At 43.9% G+C, this 20,670-nt stretch overlaps 1 protein-coding gene and 1 pseudogene across 1 annotated transcript in view; both read left to right on the forward strand.

Annotated features, from left to right (window-relative positions):
* The window catches only part of LOC117083983, a 108,310-nt gene that overhangs the window by 71,546 nt on the left and 16,094 nt on the right, over nucleotides 1-20,670 (forward strand). The window lies entirely within an intron of this gene.
* Nucleotides 984-1,083, forward strand: LOC117084646 (annotated as a pseudogene).

A 20,670-nucleotide genomic window follows, 5' to 3' on the forward strand; every position in this document is an offset into this window, starting at 1 on the left:
TCATCTCAGTTTTCTGTTGTTCACGACAATTAACCATGGTTTAGTGGAAACTTCCTTTTCCCCAAGCCAGTCTTCCCACCCCACCCCACTGCACCTCCTTCAAAGGATATCACCACTTAAATAACAGTCTCCTAAAGCTAATGGAAGATATACTTTTCCTGTGCTCTCCCAGAGCCTTCTGATTTTTTCCTGCTTCTTTGTGATAGCACATCAGCAACTATTTATTCTCATATATTATTCTCAGGGAACATGGACAGTTGATGCATAAAACAGAAGAGTTATTCTTCACTCGCCTCTCAAGGCTTAGTCTGGGAACCAAGGGCCCTGCAGAACTCTGAGACATTGGATTTGGGGCAAACTGACATAGTCATGACAGAAAATAAGCAAAATATCCACTCTGTGAACCATCGTAATAAGCAGTTTATTGAACAGGTCCTGGGTGGGCCAAGCTCTTTGTAAGGAGAATTAAATGAGATAGTGTGCAGTCACTTTTCTGCAGGTAAGGAGACAGGTGAAGTAATTGCTCAAGGTCCCAGGCCCAGCAAGTAGGGGGGTGAGGGTTCAAACCTACGCCTCCTGGCTCCAAGGCTCATGCTCTGAGCCCCTGTCTCGTCCATTCTGGCTGTGAAATGCCCCTTCCTCATCAGCCTGTTTTCCTGCAGTTTTTGTTTTCAAACTGGAAATTATTTCTACTTAGTGTTCAAGATCCAAGTAGCAGTCTCCTCTTCTGGGGAACCTTCCCTGACTCCCAGTTACCCCCATTCCACTCCTGGCAGGGCCAGCAGCTCCTTTTTTTTAATGTAACGAGCACTCCTCTCATAGTGTCTTAAAGTGAATTCTCCAGTGGTCTTTCTCATTATTAGACCCTGAGAACCTTAAGTCAGAGTCAGCCCTAACTAGCCATCTGTGTCCTTCCAAGTACCCAGCACAGTGCCTGGCTGGAATGTCCATGTCTTTTCTTCCATAAGATGAAGAATGTGCAGGTTCTTTGTGTTAAAACAATCCAAATACATGATATAGAAAAGATTAGCATGGCCCCGTCACAATGATGAAATGCAAATTCGTGATGCATTCCATATTTTAAAAAAATAATTTTTTTTAAAAACCAATCCAAATAGAAGGCATGGCATGTGTGTACATGCATATGTGAATGGATATTTCTCTGCACATGTGCTATGTTCTATTGCAACCTTGCACTTTAACATGTATAACTTATAAAAAGAGATGGGGCTAAGGCTAGTTCAGTGACTCATGGAAGCAAGATGGCAGGGGCTTGCCCTCTGTGGCAGAGAAAACCTGTCAAAACTCAGAGCCCTCTGACACCCTGATTCACATTTCATAAGATGTCCAGGGTTTGTTTCTCTCCATCAAAACCTTGACTTTAGCCATTATTCATGCAAAACTGCTCTGAACAGGGGTCAGCAGAGCATTGCATGTTCAAAAAGGTAAGCAGACGTTCGTTTTTCGATGTGGCTTCCCTGTGACAGACAGCTCTGTTCTGAGGCTCAGAAAGGGAGAGAATGGACTCAGAGTTCAGTGACCATGTGAAATGCACAGATCACCCCCCAGGCTGGGCTTCTGGGCAGTTTGTATAGCATAGGGGGTAAGAATATAAGAACCTGGCTTGCACTGGATAGCCAAGTGTCTTTGAGTGATTGAAGCCAGTGAGGTGAGTTGTTTCCTCATTCTGTGATGTGAGAGTAATAGTACCTTCCTCATGGGCTGCTGAGAGTATTAAGAAAGTTAGTAGATGTGAGGCATTTGGACAGTAGCTGACACACTGTTAGTGCTGTGGTTGTTGGGTTATTGCTAGTCTGCCTGTTACTAGACTGGAGGCTCCCAGAAGGCAGGTCCCTCCCCATCATCAGTTTTTTTGTTTTTGTTTTACTATAGACTCCAGTGTAATACATGAGGGCTTGGCTTTGGTGGGCAGGTTGGAACAAGTTGTGAGCTGATGGAGAAGTAGAGGCACAGGTTGGCTTTGTGGAAATTAATACGCTCCATTTTGTAATCAATGGTTGTTTCTTAAAACAAAACTGTCCACAAGCCCTATAACCACAGCAGGTCCCAGCTAAGATTCTCAGCTGAACCAGTGAAAAGCAATCATCCTCTAAACACCAGAATCAAGATGGGGGATAACATGATCCATGGCCTTTTAACTACATGAAATCTACTTCTAGTAAAAATAGTGTATGCAGATGGATGTTAAGGACACCTGCTCTTTTAAAGGTCCCACTGTCTCTCTTTTGCTGCTACGTTATTACTAGAGCTGTGGCTACATCATTGTATCTTCTGCAGTTTTCAGAAAAGGGTTATGTGACAGAACGGGCCTTGCAGAAGGGAGAAAGCAAGGCAGGCTGGAGAAGGCTGGGCTCTGATGACACAGAGTTAAACTTGGGCCTCTGCACTCATCCTGTGAGCAGATCTTGTCCCTGTGGTCACAGGTACCAGCTGGGCCTGGCCAACTCGGTGTTGGGCCTGGACCAATACCTCCCCTTGGTTTGCTTCTTCCCTTGGCTGCCTAAACACGGGTAAAACAGTGATGTGCCCTTGCAGTGGCACGAAGGGGACAACAGAGTCCTCAGAAGGAGGGTAGGGTGAGCGTCCCTGCAGGAGTGGGATCCCCTTTGGATCTGACCACCCATCAGGTCTCTGCCAGAGGTGACAGCCTTGGAATGGTTGTGGCTTCACCCAGCCCTTGGAGACACCACTTGGTACATTTGGGAAGTGAAGCCAGCCATGAGCCAGAAGGGCAACTTGGTTTGTCTCAGCAGGAACCCACAGCTGCCATCATGAGCTGGGAGCCCTGAGAAGGGGTCCTCCTCACTCATTTGTAGGAGAATTTCCCAGCTGATTTGGGTCAAGATCCCCCTGCTGAGATGGCTGCCCTGCAGCTTGCTGTTGGGTGAGGCAGGGAATTGTTGCCACTTCGGGTGAACAACCAGATTCTCAAACCAGAAAGTCTATATCGTGTGTCCCCTCCATCTCTGCCTCAGTGCATGCATGAGCTTGGTGCTGCCTTCATTACCTTGGGTGGAGAGGAGGGTGTGAAAAGGGATAAGATAATTGGATGATTGATTAGTGTCTTAGTTTGGATTCCCCCAGCAGTATAAGTTGTGTGTCTGGGAGGTAAGCCCAGGCAGCACTGGTTAGGGGAGAGGGGAAGTAAGACAGGGAAGGAAGGAGGCCAGGACAGCAGAATTCACTGGAGAGTAGGTCACTGCAGCCCCCGAGGGGTGAGGGAGCTGGGTGGAGCATTCACGCACCAGCTCCCATGGTCACTGGGTCTAGGCTGCTCCTGGACTGTTAACATACAGGCACTTCCAGCCTGTCCCCTTCAGGCCAAGACAGCCTCAGGCCAAGAGTCCAGGTGCACACAAAGCCCTTGGTGGACCCAGCAGGTGCCAAGGGGACGTGGGCTGGGCAGACCCTGCTATAGTTGGCTGGGGGAAGGGGTGTTTACTTTTGTCTTTAAAGCAGATTAAGATTTAATCCATTGTACAAGAGGGAAAACCAGAAGTGGGAAGCAGCCCAGGTGTCCATGGACAGATGAATGGATCAACAAAATGTGGCCTATTTGGACAATGGAATATTATTCATGAGGAAGGAAATTCTGACACATGCTACATGGATGAACCTTGAAGACCTTATGTTAAATGAAATAGGCCAGTCGCAAAAGGACAGATATATAGTTCCACTCATATGAGGCACCTAGAGTAGTCAAATCCAGAGGCAGAAAGTAAAACGGTAGTTACTAAGAGCTGTGGGGAGGGGAATGGGAAGCTATTGTTTACGGGGTACGGTTTGGGAAGGTGAAAATGTTACAGAGTTGGATGATGGTGATGGCTACACAACAGTGTGAATGCACTCAGTGCCACAGAACTGTACACACACAAATGGTTACAGTGGTAATTCTTATGTTACATGTATGTGTGTGTGTATACATATATATGTGTGTATATATATGTGTGTGTATATATATGTGTGTGTGTATGTGTGTATATATATATAAAACACTTACCACAATAAAAGTAAAGAGAAGAGAAACGAAGGCCCGTCATCTGAGTAACTTCTCCAGAGCTACTCAGTGGTTCCCTGGGGAGGCCATGAAGAGCCTGTGGAGAGGTGTCTGCTGTAGGTGCTGGGACCCCTCACCTGGCTTCATCACCTCCTCACCAGCTGAGGACTCCACAGCAGGGACAGAGCAGGTGTTTCTGGGTGTTATGGCTCAGATTAATTTGAGTCAAGAATGAGACTTTCTGGTGTGTCAGAGAATAGGCCCCTTTGAATGAGTCACCAGGCTCCGAATTCCATCGCTGGTTTTTGTCATGAGGAAAGTGAAGCTGGTGCCTTGAGGACCCACTCTGCATAGCAATGATGCTCTGCACCAGAGGCAGAGGGATTAGATCAAAACCTCTACCCCTTTGTTAATGTCTTACAGGCGATGGGCATGTCGACAGGTAAGTGACATTTAGGCAGAAACCTGAAGGACAGGTTACTGAGGCTGCCAGGTAGAGGGGGACTGAGAGAGAGCTGGGGAAGGGTGAGCCATCCTCATGGGAGGGATGAAAGGTTAGAGTTGTAGAGAATGACATGATCAACTTTTCTTTTTAAAAAATCCCTTGTGCTGCAATGGGGAGAATGGATTAGACTGGGGGAAGGTAAGGAGAGGCAGCCAGTTGGGAAGTGCCTGCAACCTTCCAGGGTGGCTTGCACCTGAGCACAGAAGTGATGTCGCTGGTCTCACATGAAGGTCTCCCAGGAGGGTCAGGATATAGAAACACTTCAGCATCTTTGGAGAAAAACATATATATATCATAATCTACATTTAAGTAGAATTTGCAATGTATTTAATCAGTTGTAATGAAGCCAGATTTATATAGAAAACTGAAACCAGAAATTGGAAACCTCATTCTGGGTGGTTTGGAGTACAACAGAGGTGGGATTGACTCTCGCTGCACCTTCTCTGGTGCACAGGGCATCGAGAGACTCCAGAAAAGCCTTTGCCATCTTTTATTCATTTATGCCCCTGTTGTAAAACAGAGGCCATACTCTGTCTTCATATGCTTTCTATTTGTATCTCATTCTGCTAGATGCTGAGAGATAAAGAGATACATGAAATAAGGATTTGTGTCTCCAGAGACCTTCAGTCTGGCTTGGGGAGGGGGTCAGACAGGGGCTGGTAAAATGGGTGTCTTTTGTAGCTGTTCAAGGCTGCCAAAAGTAGGACATGATTAATTGTTTAATGATAAATGGGACAGAAAATACAGGACTGTAGGAAATGAATGGGACAAAAAATACAGGACTGTAGAAAGCCTCAGGGAGAGCCCCCTAGGGTTTTCCAAGCCAGATCTGGACTCCAGAAGGATGCCTAAGATTGGGACAGATCAGAGAGGCTTGGGTGGGCTCCAGCGACTCACTGGAGCTGCAGAGGAAGATGCATTCCTACAGGTGACAAGAGGCTGCAGGCCGCCCTACGGCTGGAAAAGGACATCTCCACTGCATGCCAGGGCCACTGGCTTGTGCAGACTGGGAAGCCAAGCAGTTTTGAGCTGGTGGATGATATGTTCAAATAGTGTTTTTAAGACAATTTATTGGCCACAGTAGGTAGAATGAGTAGAGTGAGAGACTGCAGTGGAGAAACCATCAAGGAGGCTGATGAAAGAATACCATGAGAGAATCAAGAGATGGGGTGTGGACGGGAAGGGCATGGAGGGGCAGATGTGCCCCACATTGTAAACCAGCTAGGTGAGCTGCAGGCTGCTTATCAGGTTTCAGTGCCTGCATTGGGTTGGACCAGGGGGTCTAAGGACTTGACCCCAGCTGCACAATTCTGAGGCTCTCTGACAGGGAGTTGGGGGGTGAGTTGATGGCAGGTAGAAATTGGTGTCAGGGTGGAGGAGGAGGTAAGGGGTGATGGCCCTGGAAGGGGGTTGGGGGAGTGACATGAGTTATTTCAGGCATTCTGACGTGATGTGTTGGGGGGCATGCAAAGGGAACTGTCCATCAGATCCAACAGGAAGAGGATGAAGGGGAAAGAAACGGCCATTGGATGTATCTTTTAGAACCCCATTGGGGCCTTCAAGAGTGTGAGGTGTGTAGCGTAGCAGAGTTGTGTGTCCGTGGTCAGGGGCCCAGGAGGAGACAGATGGCACACTCACTTGGATAATTTGAGGAGAGTTTAATAAAGGGATCATGTACAGAGGTGTCACAGATCGTGTACTGCAGACTGGTGGCAGCCAGTCTGCAGGGACCAGAGGAGGGAGCTGTAACCAGAACCTGAGAGAGGCCTGTGTAGGGAGGGGCCCTGCAGAGTGAGCCCAGGGACCCAGTGTCCTGACCCCACTCCCCTCTTGCCAGGAGTTAAGAAGGCCATTGATGAAGTCCCTCCCTACCATGTGTCAGCCTCCTGGAGCTCAGTGCCTGGTGACAAAGGGAGGAGAGGGGATTGGGGAGGGGCAAGCAGAAGACATCACAACCAACCTGCAGGGTGAGGGAGACAGGGATGATGTAGCCCAGATGCAGTGGCAGGTTAATGGAGATGGTGGAAGCAGAAACAGGTGGGTCCTGGGCAGCCCAGCAGGTGATGGTTGGAGGCTAGGAGCACAGCTGTGGTGCCTATGATGGGAGGTAGTGGGAGGGGAGTAGGGGGTGACTGGAGAACAGCCAAGATGGGAAAGGGGTGGGTTTGTATCACAGGATATGTCACTGGTCAGTCCTCCTCCCAGAAAAAAAAAAAAGAAAAAACTCATAATTAAAGAGAAAAGAAGAAATATACTTGAGAAACCCATGAAGACCAAGTTATAATGATGAAGAGTACACAGTGAGCTCCCAGGAACTGATGAGCCTTTCTGTCCTATGATTTGCTTTTTTGAAATCAACAGGAATGAGAATTTACAAACTCTACCTCCCCTTAGTTTATTTTCCCTGAAAGTCTGCCCCAACTGGTGCATGAGAATAATTTCCTTAAACAAGTAGCCTGGTAGGAATCCATTCTTCAGAATCTGCGTGTCAGCATGGTTTGGCCTGGAGCAGGGCCCCTCAAGCTTTCGTGTGCACTTGTGGGATCTTGTTCAGTGTCTGTGCCAATTCAGCAGGTCTGGGGAGCCCAAGATTGCATTTCTAACCAGCTCTCCAGTGAAGAGCTGTCAGCCTCTGGAGCCACAGTGAGTAGTGAGGTCCCAGGAGACTTTTTCTGATGATTAGGATAAAACAAACAAGAGCATAGATGGTTGCAGGTATAAGAACTAGATGGTAAACATCTACACGAAAAAAACACACCGTGTAGCAATGAACTTGCTTCTATCCTGCCGCATCGCCCTCTGCTGCCCTTCTGAATAAATAAAGCCCTGCTTCTCCAGGAGATGTTCTCTGCTGGTACACACTGGGTGCCACTTAAAAGCAGGTGCTGCTGGAGGCAAAACCTTTCATGCACATTGTAAATTACCTGAAAAGAGCAGTGGCATCATAAATAGCTTGGCCTTGTTCTTTGCTGATTTCCTTCCTCTTGAAATAGTGCTCTAGTTCACACTACATGGTTTTTTACCACCACCCCTCTCTCCCTGACCCTCACACACTGGAAGTGGTTTCCTTCAACTTCTTGGGGTGATTTGAGTTCATAGATAGAGGCAGACATTTCATGAGCTCCCGTAAATGCCTCCTTAACACTGCTAAGTGCAAGGCTGGTGTCCCCGTCCTTCTGACTGTTGCCAGTAAATTTTTTAAAAGGCAGGTCCCCAGCATCCATTGCACTCATTAACTGAAGAGGCCTGTTACAGTTTTACTGGATTTGAAGAGTACAGCGCGTTTGAGGATAGGGATTTCTCAGACCCTCCTCACTCTGGGCCCTCCCTCACTAAGTAAAAGCCGATGGGAGAACAACCAGCAAGCATCTGGTTTCTCAATTCCCGAGGGTCAGAAATTGGAACCTGCCTTTCACTCACTAATTATTATTATTATCATTATTATTATTATTTAGTTCTAATCTTGGGGTGGCAAGTTGAGAGCTAGAGGCGCAGTTATTGTCATGAGGTAGTTTATATTGCAAACTAAGGTCTATGAGGTGGATAAACCTAACTGCCTCCCTCCAGCCCCAGCTCACCCCCACACCCTTCCACTGCCTGTTCTTAAACTTGCTTTTAAAAAGCAGATTGAAGCATTTGTTAGCCCACGTGATGTAGAAATACCTGGGTTCAGCCATCATTTTCTTCTCTCTTTCCTGATTGTTTTCTTCATACCCTCTCAAACCCACCAAGCAAAACAAGTTCACCTGTAATCTCTGGCTCATGCTAGATTGTGGAGACTTAATTTACTCCAAGTGAAATCACCCCTTCACTTCAGAGAGCCCGGGGGGAGGCATCTGTGGCAGCGTCCTAATAAGAACATGCACCAGTGAGCAGTTACTGTGTGCTGGAGGCTATACCAGGCCCTTTACGTGCAGTAGGTCATTGCCATGTCAGATGCCTCTGTGAGATGGGGGTACAATCACTTCCCTATTTCACAGAGAAAAAGACTGGGACATGCATGGATCAGTCCATTTGACTCGGGATAGTCAGTTGGGTCTAGTGGCATTAGGCCTGCCCAGCTCCAGAACCCAAACTGCTAACTGCTCTCCAGCGCTAGAACCTGCTTGAGCTGTTTGCACCCTAGCCAGATATGCTCGTTGAAAGCCTCAATCATATGGGGGTTTGGAAGTTCAGGTGACCCAGATTTGAACCGCTCCTTAATTAAAACACCTTAGTCTTAACAAGGTCCCAATGTGGAACTAGGTATTTGGTGCCCTCCTCATGAGTGTTTCACAAATGTCTGTATCCAGGACTTTTGTTAAGGCACACCTTTTAACGAAAAGTCCCATTCCTGCCTCAGGTCCCTGTGCACCTTTTAGGGACCCTGAGGAATCTGTTTAGGCGCTCAGCTGGTGCCCAGCCGCAGCACTGTTCCCGGGAGCCTCGGCAGCAGTCGCTTGTCTCAGGAGGGTCTGGATCTGGTGCATTCGTTTCTGTCTGATTGAGTTAGGCACCTCATATATGAAACTGCCAGACCCTGCCTGGGGTGTCTCTGAAAGCTTGGGTATTTCATTGGGTTGAGCAAATTTACAGTTCCACCAAAGTCTGTTGTGCACCTTCTAAGAGCAAGCCACAGACAGGGTGAAGTGGAAAAGCCAGATGTATATATAAAGCACAAGTCCTGTGTCTGGGGCCTTAAGGACACTGGCAATGACAACATATGTCCCTAAAGCACAGCATGGTGGCTTTAAAACAATAAAGTGCAATAAAAGGCTGAGGAAGGGAAGAGAGATTGCTGATTGCTGGCCAGCAGGGAGCTGGAGAGGCCTCTTGGAGGGTGGCATTTGAGATGAGATTGGAATGAGGCAGTAGGACTCAGGCAAATCCTTGAGGAAGTGAGGCGCTGCAGGTGGAGGCAGAGAGGCCCCCCCTTAGGTTTTGAAGAGTGTCTGTCAGTGTCTGAAGCAGTGTTGCCATGTGTGCTTGGGAAGAACCAGGTCTAGATCCTCTACTTTTAGCCTACATCCAGAGCTTTGGAGACATTCTCATTTTATTCTAACCCCCATCCCTCAGGAGTATAGACTTTGTCACAGGTGAAGAAACTGAGGCCTGGAGAGGCTACAGGACTCGCTCAAGGCCACACAGCTAAAAAGTGGTAAAGTGAGGGTTGAAGTCCCAGCAGGCCCTCCCAAGTGGCCATGCTTCTTATCCAAGATTTCTGCCTCATTGTAGTTAACCCTTCTCGTGGAGAACCAAGATTAGTCTGCAAAACCACAAGGCTTGAAAAGCACTGGGAGCTGCCCCTTCACCATGAATGAATTCAGGTGTCTTCAGGCCAGATCAGCCTCTGAACCTACACCCTACATGGTATAGAAGACGGAGATGCCTCTGGAACCTTCTACACAGGCCCCTACTTGGTGGCACAAGCCTCCAGGGTGGAACAGCCACACCACAGGGGCAAGTGAGTGCTGAAAACGTTCTGCCTCTGGCTGGCCAGCAGCTCACTGGCCAGCCACGTGCATGTGTGTGTGCAGAGCCCCACCAGGGAGTGTCATGCCAGGGAGCTCCTGTCCCTTCTGAGCACCCGGAGGCAAAGGGAGACAAGGCATAGCAAATTAAAACAATTGAAGGCACATCACTTGTGCCTCTTTAAGGCAAGCCATAAATACATGATTCTCGAACCTGCTATTCTGATTCCAGCTAATATGTTTTAACCATGGTCTGTGGGCTCTGGAAAGCAGCTGTGAGGAGCAGAGCAATAAATTGGATTGTAAAAGCACAGGATAGAAAAATGATTGCAGCATTTTTACAATTACCTGGTTTTCCTCAGTCTACGGAGGAAAGAGTGCTTTTTCTTTGTACTTCTGCAGTAAAAGATGTATCCAGGTTAAGTCCATGTCACTATTGTGTCATCATAATCTAGCATGTATTGATTGTTCACCGCTCACCGAGACACACGGCCTCCCAATTAACCTCGTGCCCACCCGACCAGGCAGGTTCTTCCATCATGTTTCTGCTTTTCACACAAGTCAGCTGAGACAGAGGGGCCAAGCAGGGTTCAAAGCCACAGGGTTGGTAACTGTGGCAGCCGGGACCCCAACCCAAGGCATCAGACTCCAGAGCATGCTCCTCCCAAGAGGAAAAGTTTTGCTTTTTGTTACGTTACTGTGAGGAGAAGGAAAATAGGTCAATTTTCATTCTTCAAATCACATTTTCAACAGGGATTCAGTCTCTGGGCCCTCGGAAACTCGAGCACATGGTCCCTCTAACTGGAGCAGCCAGATCCCCTCTTAGTACTGGGGGCTGGCAGGACCAATGCTTTGTGTGCAAGCATGCTGCTGCTTTCATTATCTTCCTGCACATTATTAAGAATCCTGCACATTACAAAAGTGAACTTAGATCCATTGTACCAAGTACAAGCCACTTTCTATTTTTTGCTCTTCTACTTAAATTTTCAAAGATTCTAAAATAGCAGTTGCCATTTTTTACCACCTTCTCTTCTGAAATATTTAATTCTTCCTTGGGCGGTTTAACATTGTGTCGCCCAAGGATTAACTTCCATTTTTTGAAGACAGTCTATGAGCCAAGGCAGGCAGAAAATGGATTTCACCAAGTGGCAGAGATGAAGGCTGGCAGTGCAAGCGGAGGGAGACAGGGAAGCCTTGGTTTTACGTTTATAAAGCCGCTTGCCCATCAGCAAACCTGGGACCAACTGCCTTTATTAAACGCATACTGATTTTTAAAAAGCGAAGTTTCCCTGCAAAGACTAATTTTAAGGGGATTAATGCTCAATGAATAATGCATCGGGGAAGAACTACTACAGTAATACGTAATTGTGAGAGGCAGAATCAAAGGTGGTGAAGTACACAAGTCACCTTCCAGATGCAAAGCAAGTTGGAAAGGGATGGTGGGTCTAAGGCCAATTGGAACATGTGGGCAGCTTCCAACTCACCAGCTGGAATGGGAACAGCCAGGGTCATGGGCTGCTGCTGTTTCTCTAATTGTCTGTTTCTCTTTTTTTCTTTTTTCCTTCAGAGACAGGGTCTTGCTCTGTTGCCCAGCCTGGAGTGCAATGGTGCCATCATAGCTCACTACAGCCTCAAACTCCTGGGCTGAAGCGATTCTCCCAACTCAGCTTCCTGAGTAGCTAGGACTACAGGTGTACACTACTATGCTCAGCTAATATTTAAAAAAAATTTTTTTGCACAGACAGGGTCTCTGTTGCCCAGGCTGGTCTCAAAGTCCTCATCTCAAGCAATCCTCCTGTTTCAGCCTCCTAAAGTGCTGGGGTTACAGGCATGCTTCTTAATAACTGCCAGAGAAGAGGGGAGGGAAGAAATCATGAGAAAGATGAAAGCCTTTTTATGTGAAGGTCCTAATCCAAGCCTTTTTTCTCCCTGTTAGATGATGAAGTCAGATGATGCTGATATAGGTAATTCTATAAGAGCTCTTGTTTGGGTCAGTCACTGGCCTCCATTTTCCTCTCCCCTTGGGCTAGGCCCAGGAAGTCTGAAGTTTATTCCTCTCCAGAGACAGCTTTTCCAACAGCTTCCTGCAGACAGCCGCAATGGGTTACTGCTGTCCTCCACGTGTCTTTGCCTTCTTTCCTGCTCTGTTCAGCCGATAAGACCTCATGTAATCTGTGGGGTATGCAGTTTTTTGCTTCTTTGACCCAAAGTATCAGAATTCACTTGTAGCGGAAGAAAGGGACAGTTTCTTCCCTTAATCCTAACTCAAAAGAGAAGTTTGTAAGCCATGATGTCAGTTATGAGGTCAGTGTGGGAAAATGTAATTCTTGGCCAATGAACCACAAGGCTGATTCCTAAATCCAGTTTGGGTAGTGATGAATTGTTAACTCTTGCCAACTTTTGTTTTCTTTTTTTCTTGAAAAATGAAAGGGACTTCTAAAAATTAAAAAAATTATTAGGATCCCATCTTTAGCACATTTCTGCCTTGCTATTGGCTCCTTGGGAGACCCAGAGGACCCTGCCGGTTTTCTACTTTGCTTCAGGATCACTTTCTAACACAGAGGTACAGGAGCCCCCTGGATCTGGGGAGTTGTGAGTATTCAGGGCTTCCCGAGATGCTTCACAACAGGTTTCACCTGTAAAGGTAAGCACCCACCCCTCCTGGGAAGGCAGGCCCTCTGGCTCCCACATTCTCAATGCTCTTTCATCCCCAGGTTTGCAATAACTACAGTGCCAGGCACAGGGTGGAGGGGCTGTGTGGAGAATGCCTCCCAACCTACAATAGTACCTAGGGCTAAGGGGGCTCACACCTTGCTGCTCGTTAGAATTACCTGGGGGAGAGAGGGCCTTTTAGAAACCCTCTTCCAGACTCACCCTAGACTAAATTAATTAAATCTCTGGGGGAAGGGATGCAGGCATCAATACTTTGTCGAACAGCCCACATGAATCCGTTGTGCAGCCACGTTTGAGAACCACTGATCTCAACAGACCTCCTGAGGCAGCACTGGGAAGAGATTGATTCAGAATGATACCTGCCTGCATCCTAGTCCCCTTGTATTTAGCAGGCTCTACAGGTCACTGTTTTCCATACTTTTCCCATTGCTTTTTACTTTGTTTTTGACACATTTATTTTGCAGCTTCATTTTCCCTCTACAGTCAGTCAGGCACAAGCTTTAATAGTCATGTTTCTCACCAAGAAGGCAGTTTAAAGCTTTAAGCGGTATGTGAGCTTATACTCGTTGTCTGACTTAGTAAATCTGCCGTCTTTTAAGCAATGGTAATGAAGGCTTCGTGATTCCATTGTAGTTGTTTTGTTGTACTTCACCAGATTTTCTTTCTAAAAGCAAGAATGTGTTTTGGCTTTAAAAGATTATTATAATTCTTTTAAAATTAAGGATGCCGTTGACTTTGGGGCCAGAAAATTCCTTTATTCTAGAATTATTCCACCAGTGATTACAGTAGGTCTTTTTTAAAAATTTACATTTAAGGACAACAGGTATAAAGTTGAAGTACTATGTGAAGCAGAAAGAACGAAATGAAACAGCTGTCATGGCAATCAGCCACTCCTTTTTTTTTTAAATAAGACTGTAATAAATAATGTGTTTATGTCCCCACCAGTATGCTTTCTAGAACACATAACTATGATGTAATGGGAGGCAGAAATCTCTGCTTCAGCTTCTGACTCATCCACTATCTAAACGTGAAATGTTAGGTATAATACTATTTCATTTATTAAGACTATTCTGCCTACCTCACAGGGTTATTATGTGGTTCCGAAGAGATGAAGGTGAAGACACCTCAAAAAGCCTAGGTACTATCCATCACCACGAAGATCTCCTTCATGTTACCCCTTTGCAGTCACACCCACTCTGCTTCTGCTCACCATCCCTAACCCCTGGTGACTACTGACCTTGTTTCCATATCACACACTATGTGATATGATGTAAATGTTAAAATGTTGTTAATTAAGGTTGCACTGTCTGCTGAGGCCTTTTTGTACATGAATGGGTACAAGGCTGTCCTAAAATAGGCACCTTAAAGACTTGATTTAGCAGAAGAACAGAGGTTAAAAGAGAAATTAATATAACCGATAACTTTTCAGTACTGTTTCGCTAATGGCAAAGGGAATTTACATTATGACTTGCAGAGGGTAATTAACTGGTTGAAACACCCCTAGCATTCATGACAATGCTTTAAAAATGCCTTGCACCATACTTGATAGCAGAAAGGCCAGGGGAGTTGGGAAGAGCAAGGGATTCTCAAATAGGTAGATATTTACATAATATACTCAGCTTGAATTTTTCAAGTTATTTTAAAGTTAACTGACATTGTTTTATTGTAACATGTTTTATAGGTAACGTATTTTCTCCACCCTCAGGTTAATATTCAATGTTTTGTCAGAGACACCTTGGAAAGCAGAGAAGTGCTACAGCTGGGAAGTACAGTGGTGCACCAAGGCCTGGTCACTGCTGTAACTCACTCACTGTTGTGTGTTTATGCCACAAGACTTACCACTGTTTAGGACAGTAAAATGAACACATGGGGTAGTCCCTTATATATGGATATATTTCCTTTTTTAAGGATAAACATGTATCATACTTTTAAAAAATTATCAAGGTAGAAGGCCTGCTTTTGGAATGATGCAGGCATAAGTGAGTGAATAACATGTTCAACAACATGTTCATACTCAACAACATATGTTGAATATGTTTATACTCAACTCCCTTGAGAACCATTCAGGTTGTTGTGTGTATCGATACTTTATTCCGTCTTTGTGGCACAGTATTCCATAGTATGGATGTATCACAGATTGTTTAATCATTTACCTATCGAGGGATATTTTGGTTGTTTACAGTTAAGGACTATTTCAAGTAAAGCTGCTATGAACTATTATGTACAAGTTTTCATGTGAACATAAGTCATATTTTTTCAGGGACAAATGCCCAGAATACAATTGCTGGGTCATGTAGGAAGTGTATGTTTAGTTTCTGAAGAAATTGCCAAACTATTTTCCAGAGTGGCTGTACCATTTGACACTCCCACAGGCAATATATGAGAGAGGTGGTTTCTCCCCAACCTCTCCAGCATTTTGTGCTGTCACTGTTTTTTGTTATCTATACTAAGAAGTGTGTAGTGATATCGCATTGTGGTCTCAATTTACTTTCCCTAATGGACAGTTCTGTTGAATATTTTTTCATGTGCTTATTTGCTACCTGTATATCCTTTGCAGTGGAATGTCTGTTCATGTCTTTTGCCCATTTTCTAATTGAATTGTTTGTTATTTCAATATTGAGTTATTGGTATATTCTAGATAATAATCCTTTGTATAATATGTGATTTCCGAATATTTTCTGCCAGTCTACATATTGTCTATTCATCCTCTTAATAGTCTTTTGCAGAGCAAAAGGTTTTAATTTTGTTGAAGTCAAATTATCAATTTTTTCTTTTATAGTGTCATGTTGTACCTAAGGATTCTTTGCCTAACCCCATATTCTGAAGATTTTCTTGTGCTTTTTTTCTAAGTTTTATAGTTTTATATTTAAATCTATCACCCATTTTGAGTTAATTTTTATTTAAGAGGTGAGACTTAAGTTGAGGTTCATTTTGGGTCTATGAATGTTCAGTTGCTGCAGTGCCATTTGTCAAAATGCTACCCTTCCTCTAATGAATTTCTTTTGCACCTTTGTCAAAAATCAATTGGGAAATAATTTGTGTCTTTCCCTGCACCAATACCACACAGTCCTGAGTACTATAGCTGTGTCGTAAGTCTTGAAATCAGGCAGATTGATTCATCTCACTTGATTCTTTTTCAAAATTGAACTATCTAGTTCTTCCACTTTTACATATACATTTTAAAATAATCTTGTCTGTATCTACAAAATACAGGGATTTTGTTAAGAATTGCATCAAGACTGGGCACAGTGGCTCACACCTGTAATCGCAGCACTTTGGGAGGCTGAGGTGGGTGAATCACCTGAGGTCGGGAGTTTGAGACCAGCCTGACCAACATGGAGAAACCCCGTCTCTACTAAAAATGCAAAATTAGACTGGTGGGGTGGCGCATGCGTGTAATCCCAGCTACTCAGGAGGCTGAGGCAGGAGAATCACTTGAACCCGGAAGTGGAGGTTGTGATGAGCCAAGATTGTGCCATTGTATTCCTGCCTGAGCAACAAGAGTGAAACTCCATCTCAAAAAAAATTAAAAAAAAAAAAATTGCGTTAAACTTTACTGTATCATTTTGGGCAGAATTGACATCTTTACTATGTCGAGTTTTCAAGTCCATGAACACAATATGCCTCTCCATTTATTTAGATTTTGTATTTCTTTCATTAGCATTTTGTGGTTTTCAGCATCCAAGTTCTGTGCAAGTTTTGTTAGATTTACATGTGTAAGACGAATAAAACAATTTTTTCCCTCTACTCACACACCACTCCACATAATACTGCTGACATCAGCTGTGTAGGGGTAGTTCCCTACACTCCATGCAGTTCTTCAGAGGACACCAGCTGGGTGTCCTATAGTTCAATTCAATTGTGACACTATCTACCTGGAGATAACATCAGAACCCACCATTGAAGGGCTCAGTCCCGCAAGATTCCCCCACCTTCAGATGCCAATCACAGGTAGTAGGTTGTCATCTATACTTCTGATTAACCAGCTCTAAATCCCAGCTCCCACACCCTCTTATTGGCTCTATTAATTTGCTAGAGTAGCTCACAGAACTCAGAGAAACACTTGACTTACACTTACTGGCTTATTAATAAAGGGTACAGATGGACAACCAGGTGAAGGGGTACATAGGGTGAGGTCTGGAAGGGTCCTGAGCACAGGAACTTCTTTTCCATGGAGTTGGGGTGCCCTGCCATCCTGACACACAGATGTGTTTGCCAACCTGGAACGCCTCTGAATGCCATAGTTCAGAGATTTTTATGGATGCTTCATCACATAGGCATGATGAATTCTTAACTCTCCAGCACCTCTCTGCTTTCTGGAGACTGGTGGGGGTGGCTAAAAGCTCCAAGCTTAAATTAGACAGGCATGGTGGCATGTGCCTGTAATCCCAGCTACTAGGGGGCCTGAGGCAGGAGGATTGCCTGAACCTGGGAGTCAGAGGTTGCAGTGAGCCAAGATCGTGCCACTGCACTCCAGCCTGGATGACAAAGCAAGACTCTGTCTTAAAAAAACAAAACAAAACAAAACCAAACCTCCTAGCTTATAATTATGGCTTGGTTGTGTTTATGGTTCTGGTGACCGGTCCCCATCTAGGAGCCCACCAAGAGTCGCCTTGTTAGAATAAAAGATGCATCTGTTATCAGGAATTTCCAAGAGATTATAAGTTCTGTGTTAGGAACCTGAGTCAAAGAAAAAATTTTGGAACAGAAGATTCCCCTAGTACCCCTATCTATAAGATACTAGGATCTCTGTCTTAGGAACTAGGACAGAGACCAAATATTAGAACAAAAGATCCTCCTAGCACCCCTGTTGCTCAGGAAATTACAAGGATTTTTAGGAGGTCCATGCCAGGAACTGGGAGGGCAGAGATGTACATACATACACATATATATACATATCTTCACAACATATAAGTATTTTTTATTTTTAGGGATTATAAATGGTATTTTTTAATTTGGCATTTACATATTCATTGCTAGCATATAGAAATACAATTGATTTTTACATATTTACTATGTTTATCTTGTATTCTGTAACCTCTCTGAACTTCCATATGAATTCTAGGAGTTTTCTGGGTTTTTTTGTTTTGCTTTTAGATTCCTTGGGGCTTTCTGCGTAATTTCATGCTCCCTAGATATACAGACAACTTTATTTCTTCCCTTTTGTTCTTCATGCCTTTTATTTCTTTGTCTTGCTTTATTACACTGGCTAGAACTTCCAGTACTATGTTGAATAGGAAAGGTGAAAGCAGTCAACCTTGCCTTATCTCATTTTATGGGGTAAGCATTCAGTTTTTCACCATGAAGTATATTAATTGTAGAATATTTGGTAGGTGCTTTTTATCAAGTTGAAGAAGTTCTCTATATTTTTCTTAGAGTTTTTATCATGAACAGGTATTGAATTTTGTCAAATATTTTTTCTGCATAAATTGATAGGATCATGTAATTTTCTTCTTTAGCCTGTTACATTGATAGAGTTTTGAATATTGAACCAGCTTGCTTCCCTGGAATAAACCCCATTTGGCCATGGTGTGTAATTAACTTCCTAATACTGCTGAATTTTATTTCCTAATGTTTTGTTAAGGAGTTTTGTATCTATTTTTTCTGAGGCATATTTTGGTCTGTAGTTTTCCTGTCTGGTTTTGATAGAAGAGTAATATTGTCTTCATAAGTTGAGAACTGTTTCTTTCTCTTCTGTTTACTGGAAGGCAATGTGTTGAACTGGGGTTCATTCTTCTTTGGCAGAATTCTCCTAGGAAAACATCTGAACCAGGAGATTTCCATTTCAGATTTTAAATTACAAATTCAGGGTGGGCACAGTTGCTCACGCCTGTAATCCCGGCACTTGGGAGGCCGAGACGGGCGGATCATGAGGTCAGGAAATCGAGACCATCCTGGCTAACACAGTGAAACCCTGTCTCTACTAAAAATACAAAAAAAAAAAAAAAAAATAGCTGGGCGTGGTGGCGGGTGCCTGTAGTCCCAGCTACTCAGGAAGCTGAGGCAGGAAAATGGCATGAACCCAGGAGGCAGAGCTTGCAGTGAGCAGAGATCGCACCACTGCACTGCAGCCTGGGTGACAGAGTGAGACTCCGTCTCAAAAAATAAATAAATAAATAAATAAATAATACAAATTCAATTTCCCTAATAGTTAAAGGACCATTCCAATTATCTATTTCATGTTGGGTGAGTTTGGTGTTTTTTGAGTAATTGTCCATTTTATCTAAGTTATCAGATTTGTGTGTGTAGAGTTGTTCATAGTAATTACTATCCTTTTGGTGTTCATAGGGTCCATAAAATCTCCTGTGTTTTAATTCTTGATATTGATCATTTGTTTTCTTTCATTTTTGCTTTATCACTCTTTCTAGAAATTTGTCAAATTTTTTGTTTCTTTTCTAAGAACCAGATTTCTGTTTCATTCATTTTCTGCACTTTTCTATTTTCAATTTCACTGGTTTCTGCTTGTTACTATTTCCTTTCTTTGCTTGCTTTGAGTTTATTTTGCTCTTTTTCTAGGTTCTTGAGGTAGGAGTTTATATTATTATTATTTGGGACTCTTCTTCTTTTCTAATATAAGCATTTATGATGCCCCTGTCCTAGTTCTTTGGCTATTGAGATAATTTCGAGTTTGGGGGGACCTTTTATTCAGCCTTTTTGTCTGTGCTGTGTTGCATTTCCGGGTCGATGGCTTCTTCACCTCCAGGTCTGGAATAGATAAAGCAAAAAGAAAAGCCAGTAAAGTCATCACTGTCATTTTTTGGGGCCCAGGGTCCCCCACTAGACTTTTTCCTTCTCTCCGCTTTTCAGATCCGTATCTCGATAATGTGAAAATCCAGATGTAGATCCAGGTATATCTAGGCACCTTACTAAACCATTTAGTCATTCTAACCACTTTCAAGTGGATGAACTTGGATTTTGGAGGATAATAATCACAAACCTTGAAAAGTACTGTGTTTTCTCTTTCTTTCCAATATTTGTACCTCACTTCATTTTCTGGTCACTGTCTTTCCCAAGACCACTGGTGTAATGTGGAAGTAATCACAATGATGGCAATTTATCCCTCTCTTACTTCTTGCATTTCAGTGTTAAATAGATTACTTTATAGGTTTCTGTAGGAATTGATGTTTTTTTTTTTTTTTTTGAGACGGAGTCTCGCTCCGTCGCCCAGGCTGGAGTGCAGTGGCGCGATCTCCACTCACTGCAAGCTCCACCTCCCAGGTTCACGCCATTCTCCTGCCTCAGCCTCCTGAGTAGCTGGGACGACAGGTGCCCGCTACTGCGCCCAGCTAATTTTTGTATTTTTAGTAGAGACAGGGTTTCACTGTGTTAGCCAGGATGGTCTCGATCTCCTGACCTCATGATCCGCCTGTCTCGGCCTCCCAAAGTGCTGGGATTACAGGAGTGAGCCACCGCGCCCGGCCAGGAATTGATGTTTTGAGTTATCAAATGTCGGTACTGAATTTATCAAGATGATTGTGTGGTTTTTCTATTAATTAGTTGAATCGTAGTAATGGATTCTTCTAATGGTAAGTTATCCTTGCATTCCTAGGATCAATTCTTCTAGATCGTGTTGTGTTACTCTTTAAAGACACTACTGATTTTGAGTTAGGAAATTATATTAGGAATTTTGCTTATGTAAGCATTAATAAGATTGTGCTTAGAACCCCTCCTGCACACCAAACCAATAGCCTCTTTCAGATAGGTCATATGTTCTTCCTATGGTCACTCTATTAAATTAATATCAACTTTCCTTTTAAATATTAAATTTCTTCCTATTAAATGCTTTGCCTGGTTTTTGCAGGCATTTTGAGTTGTTGAACTCTGGTCTGTACGTTGCTATTTTAGTGCCATACTATCCACTTTTGGTATCTAGGTTATGCTAGCTTTGTAGAATAAATTGAGACGCTCTATATATTTTCTATGTTCTATGCAGTCTAGCACAGGAATTAATATGTACTTTACACTTTAAAGGTTGTTAAAAGTAAAAAAAAAAAAAAAAATGTAGTGAGTAGTAAAACCATCTG

Source organism: Trachypithecus francoisi, unplaced genomic scaffold (genome assembly GCF_009764315.1).
Source record: "Trachypithecus francoisi isolate TF-2019V2 unplaced genomic scaffold, Tfra_2.0 Lachesis_group0, whole genome shotgun sequence".
Classification (NCBI taxonomy): Eukaryota; Metazoa; Chordata; class Mammalia; order Primates; family Cercopithecidae; genus Trachypithecus; species Trachypithecus francoisi.